Genomic DNA, 15057 nt, shown 5'->3' on the forward strand with positions numbered 1-15057 from the left:
ACAACTTACATGATTCCAAGTTTCGGTCCAATTGAACCTTGGGTGATGAGAATCTTTCCTTATTTGGTAATATTAGACACTACCACAACCGAAAGAATCAAATCCATTTTTCCAATATTGCTATCAATGGAATCTTATAAGCAACAACTTTTCACAAATGCCATTGTAAGGATACTTAAAATAAATAAAATCAAAACCTTTTTCTTTTATTTTAAAACTTTGCGGAAAAACTTATCCTTACAATCCATATGAAAACCTTGTTGTTATCTATTCCTAAGCAATATAAATATCATAACTCTTAAGTAATAGCCCAAAATTCTGATCACCGAACCATGCGATTGAAATCCATCTTCGCGATCAGAATCAGCATGTACTTAATAGAGTTAGACAATGGACTTTACCTGAAGTAGAGCCAAACTTATTGACTTTAACATCCTTAGGTAAATTTGGCAGCTTCGTAACCAATGCCTCTTCCTTTGGCAATAGTTACCTATGGACCCTTGATAATGGGACTATCTCAGACTTCGCCTCTCTCTTTACCATTGGGTCAACCGAGTTGACTATTGCCGATCCCTTTCCATTGGGAAGAGAGAGCTTTACTGGATATCCAATGTCATCATTGTCAATGTCCATAGCGTTTTAGGAAGTTGATCTTAGCAAATAGATAAGATCATTAAGGGTCTTGTCGTAGTCTGTTTCATAGGATTCCCAAAAGAACTCACTATGTGACTTAGAAAGTAGTTGAGCCACCAACTTTCTCAAGACTTTGACACCCAACTCTCCCGGCTTGTCAATATGTGACTACATCTCCAAGATGTGATCACACCTAGACCTTGCCTTGCCAATAGGGCTTGAGTGACCTTAAACTTTTTAGGAACTTGTGGGTTAGGGAGAATAATTGGAGGAGGTGAAAGAAGTATGATATCCATGGGACATCATCTTCATTTAGGAAAGCTTGTTTCAAGAGATTTGGGAAGATCATAAATGTCTAGAGCAGACATCTTTTTGGGAGATATTCAAGATAGTTGATTTAAAGTCCTTAATATGACACCCAATATGAAATATTAAGGCTAGGACCCAACAAACTATTTTATAACTTAGAAGAGGGATGCCGTAATCCAAGCTATAAAATATTTGAAGGTAGGTGAATGACGATTCACCAATTTCCACCATGAAAAACGAAATAATTTATTAGGTTTTAATTGGATTTGAAAGTCCTAGATCTTTGAGATTCATTGAACTGTTCAAAGGCATGTTTCAATCTCGAGTGTGCCCTTCAGGTTTTGTGACTGGGATGCCGAGGATCACAAAACAAGGTGTGAATAACCATGCAAATATACTTGGTACCCTTAATATTTACCCCTTAATCAGTGTGCCGGTTAACCACACACGCTCCACCGATACTATGATAAATATTAAGTTACCCTTTGCCTACCTTGTTAAGTCCAGGTTAGTGTGTCGGTTAACCACACACGCTCCACTAACGACTTAAGCAAAGTGCAAAGTGTAATTTCATGAGTTAGCACCAAATTCAAATTTTCCTAAGTAACTAAGATTGGGTATTAATAAGAGTTTAGTTACTTAGTATTTATCATTAATACTTTTAATGAAAGGAGAATTATAGTCCTTGTCCTACCCGTTCGGTTAACGACCCTCCACCAGTCAAGGAAGCGGTGGGTGAGAGTGGACACCCATTAAACTGCCATTTTATAGGCAGTAACCTTATACCCCCCTTATAGACCGGCTTCGTGAATGATGCCTACTAACGGTAAGACTGACTTTACTCTTATACATATATATAAATATTATTAACTTATAATATTATAAAGTATAAGGGTTGAATTTTAACTTTTAAAATTCTAAGGGCTAACTTGGAATTAAAGTATTCATAAGTGAAAACTTTTCAAATTCCAAAACTTGAGGGCAAGTTTTGAAACTATTCAAAACTAATTAATTCCATAACTTATGAGTTTAAAGTAGTTTTAATTAAAAAAAAAAAAAAACTCTTCAAGTTCCATAACTTGAGGACAAGTTATGGAAGACTTTAAACTAATTAATAAAAAAAATAACTTTTTTTATTGTAACTTATGGAACTAATTAAGGTTACACTTTTTTTTTAATTTAGTGAAGAGACTCTTGAACCTCCATAACTTGAGGACAAGTTATGGAGTCATAAAACCATTTAATTAGAACTAGACTCTTCATTTTGTAACCTTTGCCAACTTTTATGAGTTTTATGATTCTTAAATGTGACTTTTCATATAACTTGAGGACAAGTTACAAAAACACACTTTGGAATCAACTCTTAGATTAAAATGGATTGAAAACAACTATTTCACACAACTTTTCTATTAATCTAAGAACCTCATAAGAACAAGATAATTCAAATCATCAATCTTCAAGAAATTAGCATGAACATACAAACTAATACAAATCTTGAAATTATGACAATTATCTTAGAAATTGGATTAGAATGAACATTACCACATCAAAAACAAGTTTATAAGTCCAAAAACATCTTAGGGTAATGTTCCTAGTCCAATTCCAGCCAAAACAATCGAATATATGCATCCAACTCGATTTTTTCAGCTACTTTTGCAAGTATAAGAAGAAAACAAGCCTAGGCTCTGATACCACTGTTGGGTTTTGCGCATTCTAACACTCCTAAGTGTACATGCAACCCTAAATACCTTGGATCTATGTTTTCTCTATTATACATACAATTATGAACATCCAAGGTATTATCCTAATCTAGCATACAAAATAATAAATATAACAAGATAGAATACATACCTCTTTGATGTAGAATGTCTTCATGAAGCTTGAGTGCCTAGTGCCCCAAGTGTGACACCTCAAATGGTTCACACAACACCAAATACACTTGGAATAACTTGAGAGAAACTTGAACACTCCTTGAAATCGTCTAGCCCTCACACTCACACATTAGTGCACGATTTCTTGAGCCATGGGATTCTTTTATATGGTGGCTATTAGGGTTACACCATGTAACTCATAACTTTACCCATTCCTTATGCTCCATGGATTTTAACCTCCATGGAGTATCCATGGGTCACCCCATGGACTTAGTCCAACATAAGGAATCTTGGATCACAAGCCCACATATATAAGAATGAATGATTTACACAATCAACCCATATATTTAATTAGTCTCCTTTTGATCACTTAATTAATTCTAAATTAATTCTTGATCAATACTAATTAAATAACCTTATTAATATATTAGAACTTATAATATATTAACCAACCTTAAGTGTTATTTCTCTCATTATAGTCTATCCAAATGCATGATGCCATGCAACCCAAATGGACCATGCCGGGTCGGTTCAAGTCTTACCATTATAGTTATGGACTTAGACATTAATCCAACAGTTAACACGATAGGTTATAAACCTCAGGTCGTGTGCTAGTGATAACTAACATGTTTATTCTTGATTAGTAGTTCAAACTTTTCAAGACCGCTTAATACTCCCACTAACCTCTTAACATATAAGATTCTCTTTGTCAAGAAACATGCCTTGACCAACAAATATTCAAGAGTTAGTGTGGATTCTTATCAAGAATAACACTTCATATAATTGGTCTTGGTTCATCTTTGTTTTATCCAAAACATCACAACTTACCAATTTCAAATGTACAAGAGTAAGAAACATTTTACTCTACATTTGATAAGTGTTATAAACCTTTCATAAGATTATGTCACTCAAGGCTCGATCTTGAAGTGTGACCCTAAGACTCAATTTTGGAACGAAGTATGATTCACCTTTTTGATTAAACCATTTTAACAATTCATGATTCCTCTTCTTAGCCATACAAATGCACTATGATGTCCTTAGAGGACCAATTGTGATATGGTTTCATAATAATTAAGATAATCATAAAACACGATACTCAAGTATTCTCCCTTCTTTTCAGATTGGAGAAACTTTTATCTTTCTGCCTAATTTGATTCTTTTCATTCGTTCTGCTATACATTGAAACTTTTCCAATGATTCAGAATTACACTTAATCTTGTAAGTATAACCATGTTTACTAAACTTTTACTAAATCATAACTAATAGTCTTATCGTTCTTTGTGGTGGACTTGACCAGCGCACAACCAAGTGTACCCGATCCCCTAGTCCTTCACTTGACTCACATATACATGTGGACAAGGAATTAGTCTAAATTTCCCAAAGATGAAGGTTCTCATTCATCACACAACACAAGTTGCATGATTCCATGTTTCTATCCAACTAAAACTTTGTTGATGAGAATCATTCCTTATTTGGTAAATTTTGACACTACCACAAACAAAAGAATCAAATCCATTTTCCAATATTGCTATCAATGGAAACATATAAAAAACAATTTTTACAAATACCATTGTAACGGAACTTAAAATAAGATAAAAAATAAAAAAAATTCTTTATTTATAAAGTGCGGAAAACATGCTATCAATGGAAACATATCCAAGATGTGAGCCCATACAAACTTTCCATCTTTGTGTTTGCTTGCCAATAGGGCTTGAGTAACCTTAAACTTTTCAAGTCTTTGAACTTGGGGGTTATAGAGAACATTCGAAGGAGGTAGAGGAAGTGAAGTATGATTTCCAGTCCCATTAATGCACGACAAAGGGATTAATCTTTCACCTTGATCGCTATGTGGGATATCATCTTCATTAGGAAAGCTTTTTACAAAAGGATAAGGAAGACCATAGTTGTCAGAACTAGACATCTATGAGGAAGAAATTCAAGTTAGTTGATTTAAGTCCTTAATATAACACCCAAACTGAAATACTAAGGCTAGGACCCAACACAATATTCTACAATTCGGAAGAGGGATGCCATAATCCAATTGTAAAATATTTGAAGGTAGGTAAATGACGATTTACCAATTTCCACCATGAAAAACGAAAATGAACTTTAAGTTTTAATTGGATTGAAACTCCTAGATTCTTTTGAGATTCATTGAACTTTTCAATGGCATGTTTAAATCTCGATTGTGCCCTTCAAGTTTGTGACTGGGATGTTGAGGATCACAAACAAGGTGTGAATAACCATGCAAACGTACTTGGTACTCTTAATGTTACAAATCACCTAATCAATTTGCCAGTTAACCACACACGCTCTATTAATCTATGATTAACATCAAGCTACCATTTTCCACTCTTATCAGTCCCAGATTAGTGTGCTGGTTAACAACACATGCTCCACTAACGACTTAATTGTAACACCCCAAATTTCAAATGTTCAATGAAGGGCCAAAAGTATAAATTTAGGAAAGGGACTCGACGAGTAGGTCCGCTTACTCGCCGAGTCGGCGGCTTGGACTCGACGAGTTGGTGCTGAAGAGAGAAAACCCTAATCTCGGGGGTTGTGCCCTATATAAAGCACATTATAACCCACCCTCATCCTCTTTTCTACCCTTTTGAGATCCAGAAACCCTAAATCGTGAGTGAGAGCCCTTGGAAGCAATTTGGAGCCTAGAAAAGTGATTTTGGTGGAAAGGGGCTTGAAGATCAAGAGGCTTGCTGCAAAGGAGTGGTGTAGATCCGGGATCTACTTCAGTTGGAGCTTATATTGGAGGTAATAATCTGTTGCTTGGGCTCTTTTGTATCTAGATCTATTATCCTTTGAGATTTGGGGCATTTTTGGTATGATTGAGAGCTATTTCAAGTTAGAGGCTTAGATCTGAGGTTGCTACTTCAGATCTAGGCTTGTGATGGTCCAAAATGTCATAAAGCTTCTTTCTAAGAGCTATTGGTGAAGCCCCTTTGTCATAAACCCTAGCCCTAGAGTGTTTTGGGCTTATATCTCCTTGATTTCACGTAAAGTTTGCAACTTTATGTGAAGGTTAGGCTGTAGAAGAGTGGATCTATAAATTGGAGTCCCTGCATGGCTCGAAAAGCCTCTGTATGGATTGAGAACTGAAGAGACTCGACGAGTCACATGGGTGTACTCGACGAGTTGTATGAACATGTGCATGGACTCGTCGAGTTGGAAGAACAACTCGGCGAGTCTGTTGAAGATTGCCTTGGACTCGGCGAGTCTGTTCTTGGACTCGGCGAGTCTGGTCGCAGAACCCAACCTTTTTTTTGGTTAAAGCTTTGGATTAGTGAGTCGGTTGGCGACTCAGTGAGTTAGACATGATGGATTTCCGAGATCGTTGAACTCGACGAGTCTTGGGGCGACTCGGCGAGTTGAGTCGTGTTATGGGAGTTTTATGAGTATAAGAACTCGATGAGTCGACGGGTTGACTCAGCGAGTAGAGTCAACCAGGAAGGTTGACTTTGACTGAGGACTTTGACCTTGACCAAGAGTTGACCAGTTTGACTTCCAAGGGTATTTTGGTAATTTTGGGTATTTTTGGAATTGGCTCTTTGGTAGTGTTCTGTGGTGAAGTTCGTGTCAGTGGTCGGAGCAGCTTGGTGTTATCTCTTCAGTCGGCAATTGCAGGTGAGTTATCCTTACTATATCGACAGGGTCTACGGCACCAAGGCCGGCCCTTTATCGGATGGAAATCCGGGTATTGTTTGTTATGTTATTGCTTTGCTAGATCTGCATCCTGGTACTTAGGATGGTGTTTATGTTAGTGACCTGGATAAGGTCGGTACCCGGTATATAGGGTAATGTTATGCTAGTGACCGGTTAGGTCGGAATCCTGGTTAGGATGTTGATATGCTATGTGATCTGTTAGACTGTTTGTCTGGTTAAGGATTTGTTATGTGATTAATTGTTTTATGTGCACATGGTTGTTTGACGGGTGTTGGGTTGAGGCGGGTCATGCTTTGTGCTGTAGGTCAACATACCCAGGGCGGACTGGATATTCCGCAGGCCGAGCGAGCGGTCCGGATAGGCTGAAGGCCCCAAGAGGGCGGACCAGACGTGCCGAGGCTCGGAGAGTGGACCAGGCCGAATGAAGGCCCGGTGTGGGCGGACCAGTCATACTGTAGACTCAGAGAGTGGACCAGGTGGATTGAAGGCCCGGTGCGGGCGGACCAATCACACTGTAGACTCGATGTACATAGCTAGACTCGGAGGGTGGACCAGGTGGACTGAAGGCCCGGTGCGGGCGGACCAGTCACACCGTATACCCGATGTGCATGGCTGTTCTATTTGTGATATGTTATGAGTATGTTTATGTGTGGTTGGTATTTTGGGGGTAACTCACTAAGCTTTCGGGCTTACAGTTCAGTGTATTGTTTCAGGTACTTCAGGAGATCGTGGCAAGGCGAAGGCGTGATCGTACCGCTCCTCATGTTTTATGATTTATGTGATATGGTTCTGGGGGTACTCTGATGTTTAAACTATTTTGAAAACAAGATGTATGACCTTAATGGTTTTTGAATGAAATAAAATGTTTTAAATTTGGCTCAAATTTTATGGGTGTTACATTAATAAAGTGCAAAGTGCAATTTCATGGAATAACACCATTTTCACATTTTTCCTAAAGTAACTAAGATTGGGAATTTAATAAAACATTTAGTTACTTTATAATTATCATCATACATTTAACGAGAATCATTGTCCTATCCCACCCGTTCGGCTAACGACCCTCCAACAGTCAAGGAAGCGTTGGGTGAGAGTGGACACCCATTAAACTGCCATTTTATAGGCAGTAACCTTATACCCCCCTTGTAGACCGACTTCGTGAATGAGGCCTACTAACGGTAAGACTGACTTGTCTTATATATATATATATATATATATATATATATATATATATATATATATATATATATATATATATATATATATATATATATATATATATATATATAAGTGTTAACATTTAATATTATAATAGTATAAGGGTAGAATTTTAACTTTTAAAACTCTAGGGTTTGGAATTAAATGCTTCATTAGTGAGACTTTACAAATTCCAAAATTTGAGGGCAAGTTTTGAAACTTTTCAAAACTTTTCATTTCCATAAATTATGGAAATTTATGAGTTTTAAAGTTCATGAATGAGACTTTTCATATAACTTGAGGACAAGTTACAAAACTCATATCAAGAACAAGTTAGATCAATTTTTAATTAACAACCATTATCATATAACTTTCCATTAATCTAATCTAACTCATATAGCAAGACAATTCATATCAAATAATACAAATAATCATCTTATTATCTTAATATTTGACAATTGTCTTTTAAATGGATGAGGATCATCATTACCAATTTAGAAAATACAATTTTTATGTTTACAAAATAGCTTGTGGTAATGATCCTATCCAATTCTGGCAAAAAACTAGAAATTCTACAAACAGGAGCACCTACTCGACGAGTACATGAACTGGACTCGCCGAGTTGATGTGTTACTAAGTGGACTCGTCGAGTCTGTTCATGGACTCGGCGAGTTCATCTGTCAGAGTGCCGAAAATCGGTTTTTCCAGCTTTGAAAAAGAAGTGAGCATCAAATATAACAGAAAACAATCCTAGGCTCTGATACCACTGTTGGGTTTTGAGCACTATAACACTCCTATGATGCGCATGTTATTGGATTAAGTGTCTAAGTTCATAACTATTTTGGTATGTACTTGACCCGATTATGAGGTTGGTTCTTTTGGGTTGCCTCCACCATAGCAAACTGATAGGATGAATTAAGGTGAAAGAGGACCAATTATGATTTATTAATATATTATAAGAATAATATATTAAACGAGCAATCATATTCTTTAATTAATATTGATCAATAATTAATTAAGAATTAGTTATTGTGGTCAAAAGAGATTAATTAAATAAAGGGGACTGATTATGCAATTATAAGATAGTTATAAAGTTAGGCTTAGGATCCATAAAGGAAGCATGGACGAATTCTATATGGAGGTCCATATAGAAATCGTCCAAGGGCCTTCTGGAAGGATCCTTTGGGTTGCTTAAGGCCTAAGCAACTGGATTAGGGTTTCCTAGTTGATAACCCTAGAAGCCTAACTATAAAAGGAACCCCTAAGTCCTCAAAAACATGGTTAAGCATTCCTTGGAGTATCTTGGACGTTTTTGGAGCTCTTCTCTCTCTCTCTCTCTCTCTCTCTCTCTCTCTCTCTCTCTCTTCTTCTTCATCCTTGTTGCTAAATGGTGTTTGTGACTCCATTAGAGGTGCAACACTTAAGGCACTAGGCTTTCAGAAGTCAAGATCAAGAAGGTTTTGTGATTGTTATTATTACATAACAATCAAGGTAAGATCTAAACCCTTTCTATATGATAATATCGATTATAGTATGCTAGATCTAGGGTTTATCAGTTTTGGATGATTATTGCATGTTCATTAGACAAACTAGATCCAAAGCTTTGGGTTTGCATGTACACAATAGGATTGATGTAGTGCTCAAAACCCGTCAGTGGTATCAGAGCCTAGGCTGTTTATCTAATGTATTTGATGATATATTTGATCATTCATTGCTGAAAGTCGAAAAATATGCACTCTGAAGCATGGACTCGCCGAGTCCATTGATGAACTTGCCGAGTCCACTGAGAACTCGAAGAGTCTAGTGTTGACTCGACGAGTCAGAGCGTCAGATGGCTAATTTTTTGGGATTTTGACCTGTTTTGGCTTTGGATAATTACCAAAAATGTTTTTGATTGATAAAATCCGATTTTTATTGATATGGAGTGATTATCCTTGCCAAAATAGAAGATAATTGTCATTTAATTGGATAATCATTGCGTTATATGATAAACTTGATTTATTTAAATTATTTGATTGAATTATCTTGCCATGAAATTGAAATTAGTTCAAATTTAGATAATCACTAATTAATTGTTTAATTATATTATTTGTAATTTGATCTAGTATGTTTTGAAAAGTTTCAAAACTTGCCCTCGAGTTTTGGAATTTAAATTTTTAATTAAAAGTTTAATTTTGAAATATTTAAATTCTAAACGCTAGAATTTTACAAGTTAAAAATTCAACCATCATGGTTTTATTAAATTAATTAAATGTCTAACTAAAAGAGAGAATTAATAAGACCACCTAGTACTTTGAAAAAGTTCAAATTACACCCTTATGGTTTTATTAAATTAATTAAGTGTATAATTAAAAGAGAGTCAATAAATCCGTAATGATATGGTTTATATTTAATTAAATTAAAAAATATAATTTATTAAACTAGACCACCTAGTATTTTAAAAGTGTAAAATACACCCTCATACTATATATAAAGTTAAAAGTTTAATATTATATATGAATGAGTAAAAAGTCGTCTTACCGTTAGTAGGCCTCATTCACGAAGCTGGTCTCTAAGGGGTGTTTAAGGAAATTGCCTATAAAATGGTGATTGAATGGGTATCCACTCTTACCCACCGCACTCTTGACTAGTGGAGGGTCGTTAGCCGAGCGGGTAGGATTGGACAGAATGTTCCATTATAAGTATAATGAAATATGAAGTAACTAAACGCTTTTTGAAATTCCCAAATCTTAGTTACTTTAGGCAAAATTTGAAATTGTATGCTAATCCATGAAATTAAACTTTGCACCTTGCCGAGACGTTAATGGAGCGTGCGTGGTTAACCGGCACACTAATCTGGGATTAGTAAGGGTGGCGAAGGGTGGCTCGATGTTTGTCATACATCAATGGAGCGTGTGTGGCTAACCGACACATTGATTTTCGTGATAATGACATTGAGTGCACCATGTACATTTGCATGGTTATTCACACATTTTTTGTGGTCCTCGGCATCCCAGTCACAAACATGAAGGGCATAATCGAGATTAAACATGCCACTGAAAACTTCCATGAATCTCAAAAGATCTAGGAGTTTCAATTCATTTAAAACTTAAATTTATTTTTCGTTTTTCATGGTGGAAATTGGTAAATCGTCATTTACCTACCTTCAAATATTTTGCAACTAGATTACGACATCCTTCTTTTGAGTTGTAAAGTATTGTGTTGGGTTGTAGCCTTAATATCCCATTTGGGTGTTTTATTAAGGACTCAATCAACTGACTTGAATTTAATTTCTCTCGTTTTGTAGATGTCCGATTGTAACTATGGTCTTCCCAAATCCTTTGGAACAAGCTTTCCACATGAATATGATATTCCACGATTCGATCGAGGAACTCGAGATCATTCTTCACTTCCTCCACTTCCTCCAATTATTCTCCCTGACCCACGTGTTCGAAGAATTGAAAAGTTCAAGCTCACTCAAGCCCTTTTGACAAGTAAACACGAAGATGGAAAGTATGTGTATGCACACGTCTTAGAGATGTAGTCACACATTGACAGATTGAGGATGTTGGGTGTCAATGTCTCCAAGGAGCTGGCTGCTGACTGGGTTCTTCAGTCGCTTCCTTACTCATATAGTGAGTTTGTGAAAGAGTACAATACGATGGACCATGACCTGACCCTCATTGATCTGACCTATTTGCTTGTTGCTGCTAAATCAGCAATGATTTGGCGCATTGGTCAAGCAAATTTGACTGGTAAATCAAACTCCCAAACTTCAATGGACACTGGCAACATTAGAAGTACAGAAAAGACTAAGTCTAAGATTGTTCCATGTGCTGTTCCAAAAAAGTCCATTTGCTTTTATTGCCAAAAGAAGGGGCATTAGTTACGAAGCTGCCCTGACTACCTGAGAGATCTAAGAGATGGGAGAGTCAAGATGTATGGCTCTGCTTCAGGTAAAATCCACTATCTAACTCTATTAAGTTCCTATTTTGTAGATTCTTAATACATGATGTGATAAGATTTCATTTTGATGTTTTTGTAGGATCGAAGAAAAGAAAGGAAGCTTTAAGGAAAGGTGAGCTAAATCTGATCGTGAAGAAATGGATTTCGATCGCATGGTTCGTGGATCAGATTTTGAGCTGCTACTTAGAGAGTTATGATAGATTTATTAGGAATATGTAATAGCATAGTTTTCATTTGAATTTGCGTTGTAAGGACAACTTTTTCCGCATTTCAATAAATAAAATAAATTTTGATTTTTTTCTTATTTATATTTCCTTACAATACCATGTGTGAAAATTGATGTTTGTGTATTTCTATTATTAGCAATGTTGAAGTGGATGTTATTCTTGGTTATGTTATTTGTGGTAGTGTCGAGAATTTACCAAATAAGGAATGATTCTCATCGCCCAAGTCTCAATTAGACATAAACTTGGAATCATAAAACTTGTATTGTGTGATGAATGAGAAACTTCGTGTTTGGGAAATTAAGACTAATTCCTTTTCACACAAGTATGTGAGTCAAGTGAAGGACTAAAAGATCGAGTACGAATTGTTGTGCACTGGTCAAGTACACCACAAAGAATGATAAGATTATTCGTCATGATTTACTAAAACTTTACTAAATATGGTTATGCTTACAAGATTAAGTGTAATTGTGAATCATTGAAAAGTTTTAATGTATGGCAGAACGAGTAAGAAGAATCAATTAGGCAGAAAGATAAAAGTTTCTCCAATCTAAAAAGAAGGGAGAGTACCTTTTGTATCGTGTTTTATGATCGTCTTAGTGATTATAGAACCATATCACAATTGATCCTCTAAGGGCATCTTAGTGCACTTGTATGGCTAAGAAGAGGAATTGGAAATTGTGGAAATGGTTAAACCAAAAGGTCAATCATAATTCGTTCCAATATCGAGTCTTAGAGTCATACTCCAAGATTGTGACATTGAGTGACACATCTTTTGTAGGTTTGTAACACTCATCAAATGTGGTTTGGGCTAGGCATTCATTTTGTATAGGTCTTGGTAGGGTCTTGGGGTTTGTTATGGTGGTTGTAACCTTTGTGTGGCTGTATACGGCTGGACATGTGTGTACGGCCGTACACCCTATGTACGGCCGTACACGCGTGTGCGGCTGTACACTCATGTACTGCTGGGGTGCTATAAATAGTAGGTGTCTGTGTCAGTATCAGGGTGACGCAAGTGTGTGTTTTCCAAGGTGTATTTGATGTTTATGTGATACAAATGTGTGCATGCTTGGCATAATTTTTCTTCTACTCATTCTACACTCCGATTAATTGCAATATCATTTGATCACTGATTTGGATCTTAGAATTTGGGACCTTACAATTGGTATCAGAGCCAAATCAGTTTCAATTTGGATCCTCGTGAGTGTACGGCCAGAGTAACTTCACCATTTTTGAAGAAAATTCGAAATTTCTTATAGAGTATTTGTTCTGAAACATCATTTAAGGCTTTGGATTGAAAATCAAGTGTTTTTGGAAGTGTACGGTTGAGCTCGGTTGAAGGTGTACGGTTGAAGGTTGAAGGTGTACGATTGAAGGTTAAAGGTGTACGGTTGAAGGTGTGCGGTTAATGGTGTGCAGTTGTAAGTGTGCAGTTGAGTGTGCGTTTGGATGTGTACGACTGGAGTGTGCGGTTGGGAGTGTATGGCCGTAAACTCCTTAGTTGTTTGAACTTCTTAATTTTTTTTTGGATTCTCGATCTGTTTATTTCTGAAAAGCCAAAAACAAAAAAAAAATGGATTCTCAAAGCCAAGCAATTCAACATGAATTGGATTCAATCATGGGAACAACTACTCTCATTCCATATCTGTTATCTGCAGAAGGGTTCCCGGAATGGAAATACCGAATCGAGAAATACATCAAGATGAAAGACTTTAAAATTTGGCGAAGTATTCTCAGAGGACCAGTCAGAATCACTACTACTCTTTCGAATGGAAAAATAATTGACAAAGCGTATGCTAATTACACTGATGAGGATTTTGAAAAAGTTGAAGAACAGGAAAGGGCTCTAGCTACTTTGACTATGGCTTTATCTCCCGATATAGCTCAAGGTTTCAGAGAATATGATTCAGCCAAAGCACCGTGGGAAGCTTTAATTGAGGTCTACGAGGGTAATGAAGACATGAAACAGAGTCGCTAAGACATGTTAAGACAGAAATTCAATATGTTTAATTATGTTCTTGGAGAAACTCTAGAAGCCCAGTTGCAGCGTTTTACCACACTCACCACTGAAATGAGTTCAACTGGGATTTATGTGACTAAGTCTGAGATAAACAAAAAGCTACTGAATTCACTTCCGAAAGCATGGGATATGAACGTGGCTGTCATCAAGAAGACGAAAGATCTCAATCGTCTTAGTCTTGCTGAAACTATGGAAATCATCAAAGCCTATGATCTTGATGATAAACAAACAAAGATCAATCATGTGAGTTCCTACTCGACTGCAAATCTTGGGATTTCTTCAAATAATGCCTTTTCATCTTTTACCTCCTCTCCAAGTCAAGCTTTTGCCGTTCAACAACCTCATAATCAAACTTTTGTCGCTCCATCAGCTGCACCATTTTTTGCTTCATCATCTATGTCTCATCCACAATGTCAGTCTTTTGTTGTTCCACAAACTGTCTCCTCCTCCAAAGCACTAGTTATGGTTCCTTCTCCCAATCCCAAAGAAAACGATGAAAACTTAGCTCTTACCACTGGACTCGTAAATTGCTACAATGCTTTTTTAGCTGGAGAGCTTCCACCTCAACTCTTATTTACTGATCTGGATCAAATTCATCAAGAAGATGTTGAAGAAATGGATATCACTTGGCTAATAGCAACGACAGTGTTCAGGGCAAAGCAATTTGCAAAGCAGACGAGAAAGAACAACTGGGGGATGAATGCTGACAAAAAGGTTGGATTTAACAAGGGAAAGCTTCGGTGTTACAATTGCCATGAGCCAGGTCATTTTGCTCGTGAGTGTCCAAAGCCAAACAGAAGGGTAAGCAATGATAGAACAATGTTTCCGGTGGTAAATAATCGTGGAAGTGCTGCTATCAACAGTGAGACTGCTAATCTGGCAGTGGTTGCTGAGTCCTTTGACTGGGAGGACCAGATTCAGGCACTGAATATTTCAGGACCTGAGAGTGCTCACTTTGGTCAAATTAATGATGCTCCAGAAGAGAAAGCTGAAGTTGATCCTGAAGAAGAGATGATGGAGTTGCAGTTTGCTTTTATGATATCTTCTACACCAGAACCTAAGAAGAAAGAGGTAAGTCGGTCCTCCTGTTCTCAATCATGCATTGATAATGCCAAAAATTTACTTGAGCATATTGATTTACTGCGTAGAGAGAACGAGGACCTAAAATATGAAGGATATC

This window comes from Lactuca virosa, chromosome 1 (genome assembly GCF_052849685.1).
Source record: "Lactuca virosa cultivar CGN04683 chromosome 1, Lactuca_virosa_CGN04683_v6, whole genome shotgun sequence".
Classification (NCBI taxonomy): Eukaryota; Viridiplantae; Streptophyta; class Magnoliopsida; order Asterales; family Asteraceae; genus Lactuca; species Lactuca virosa.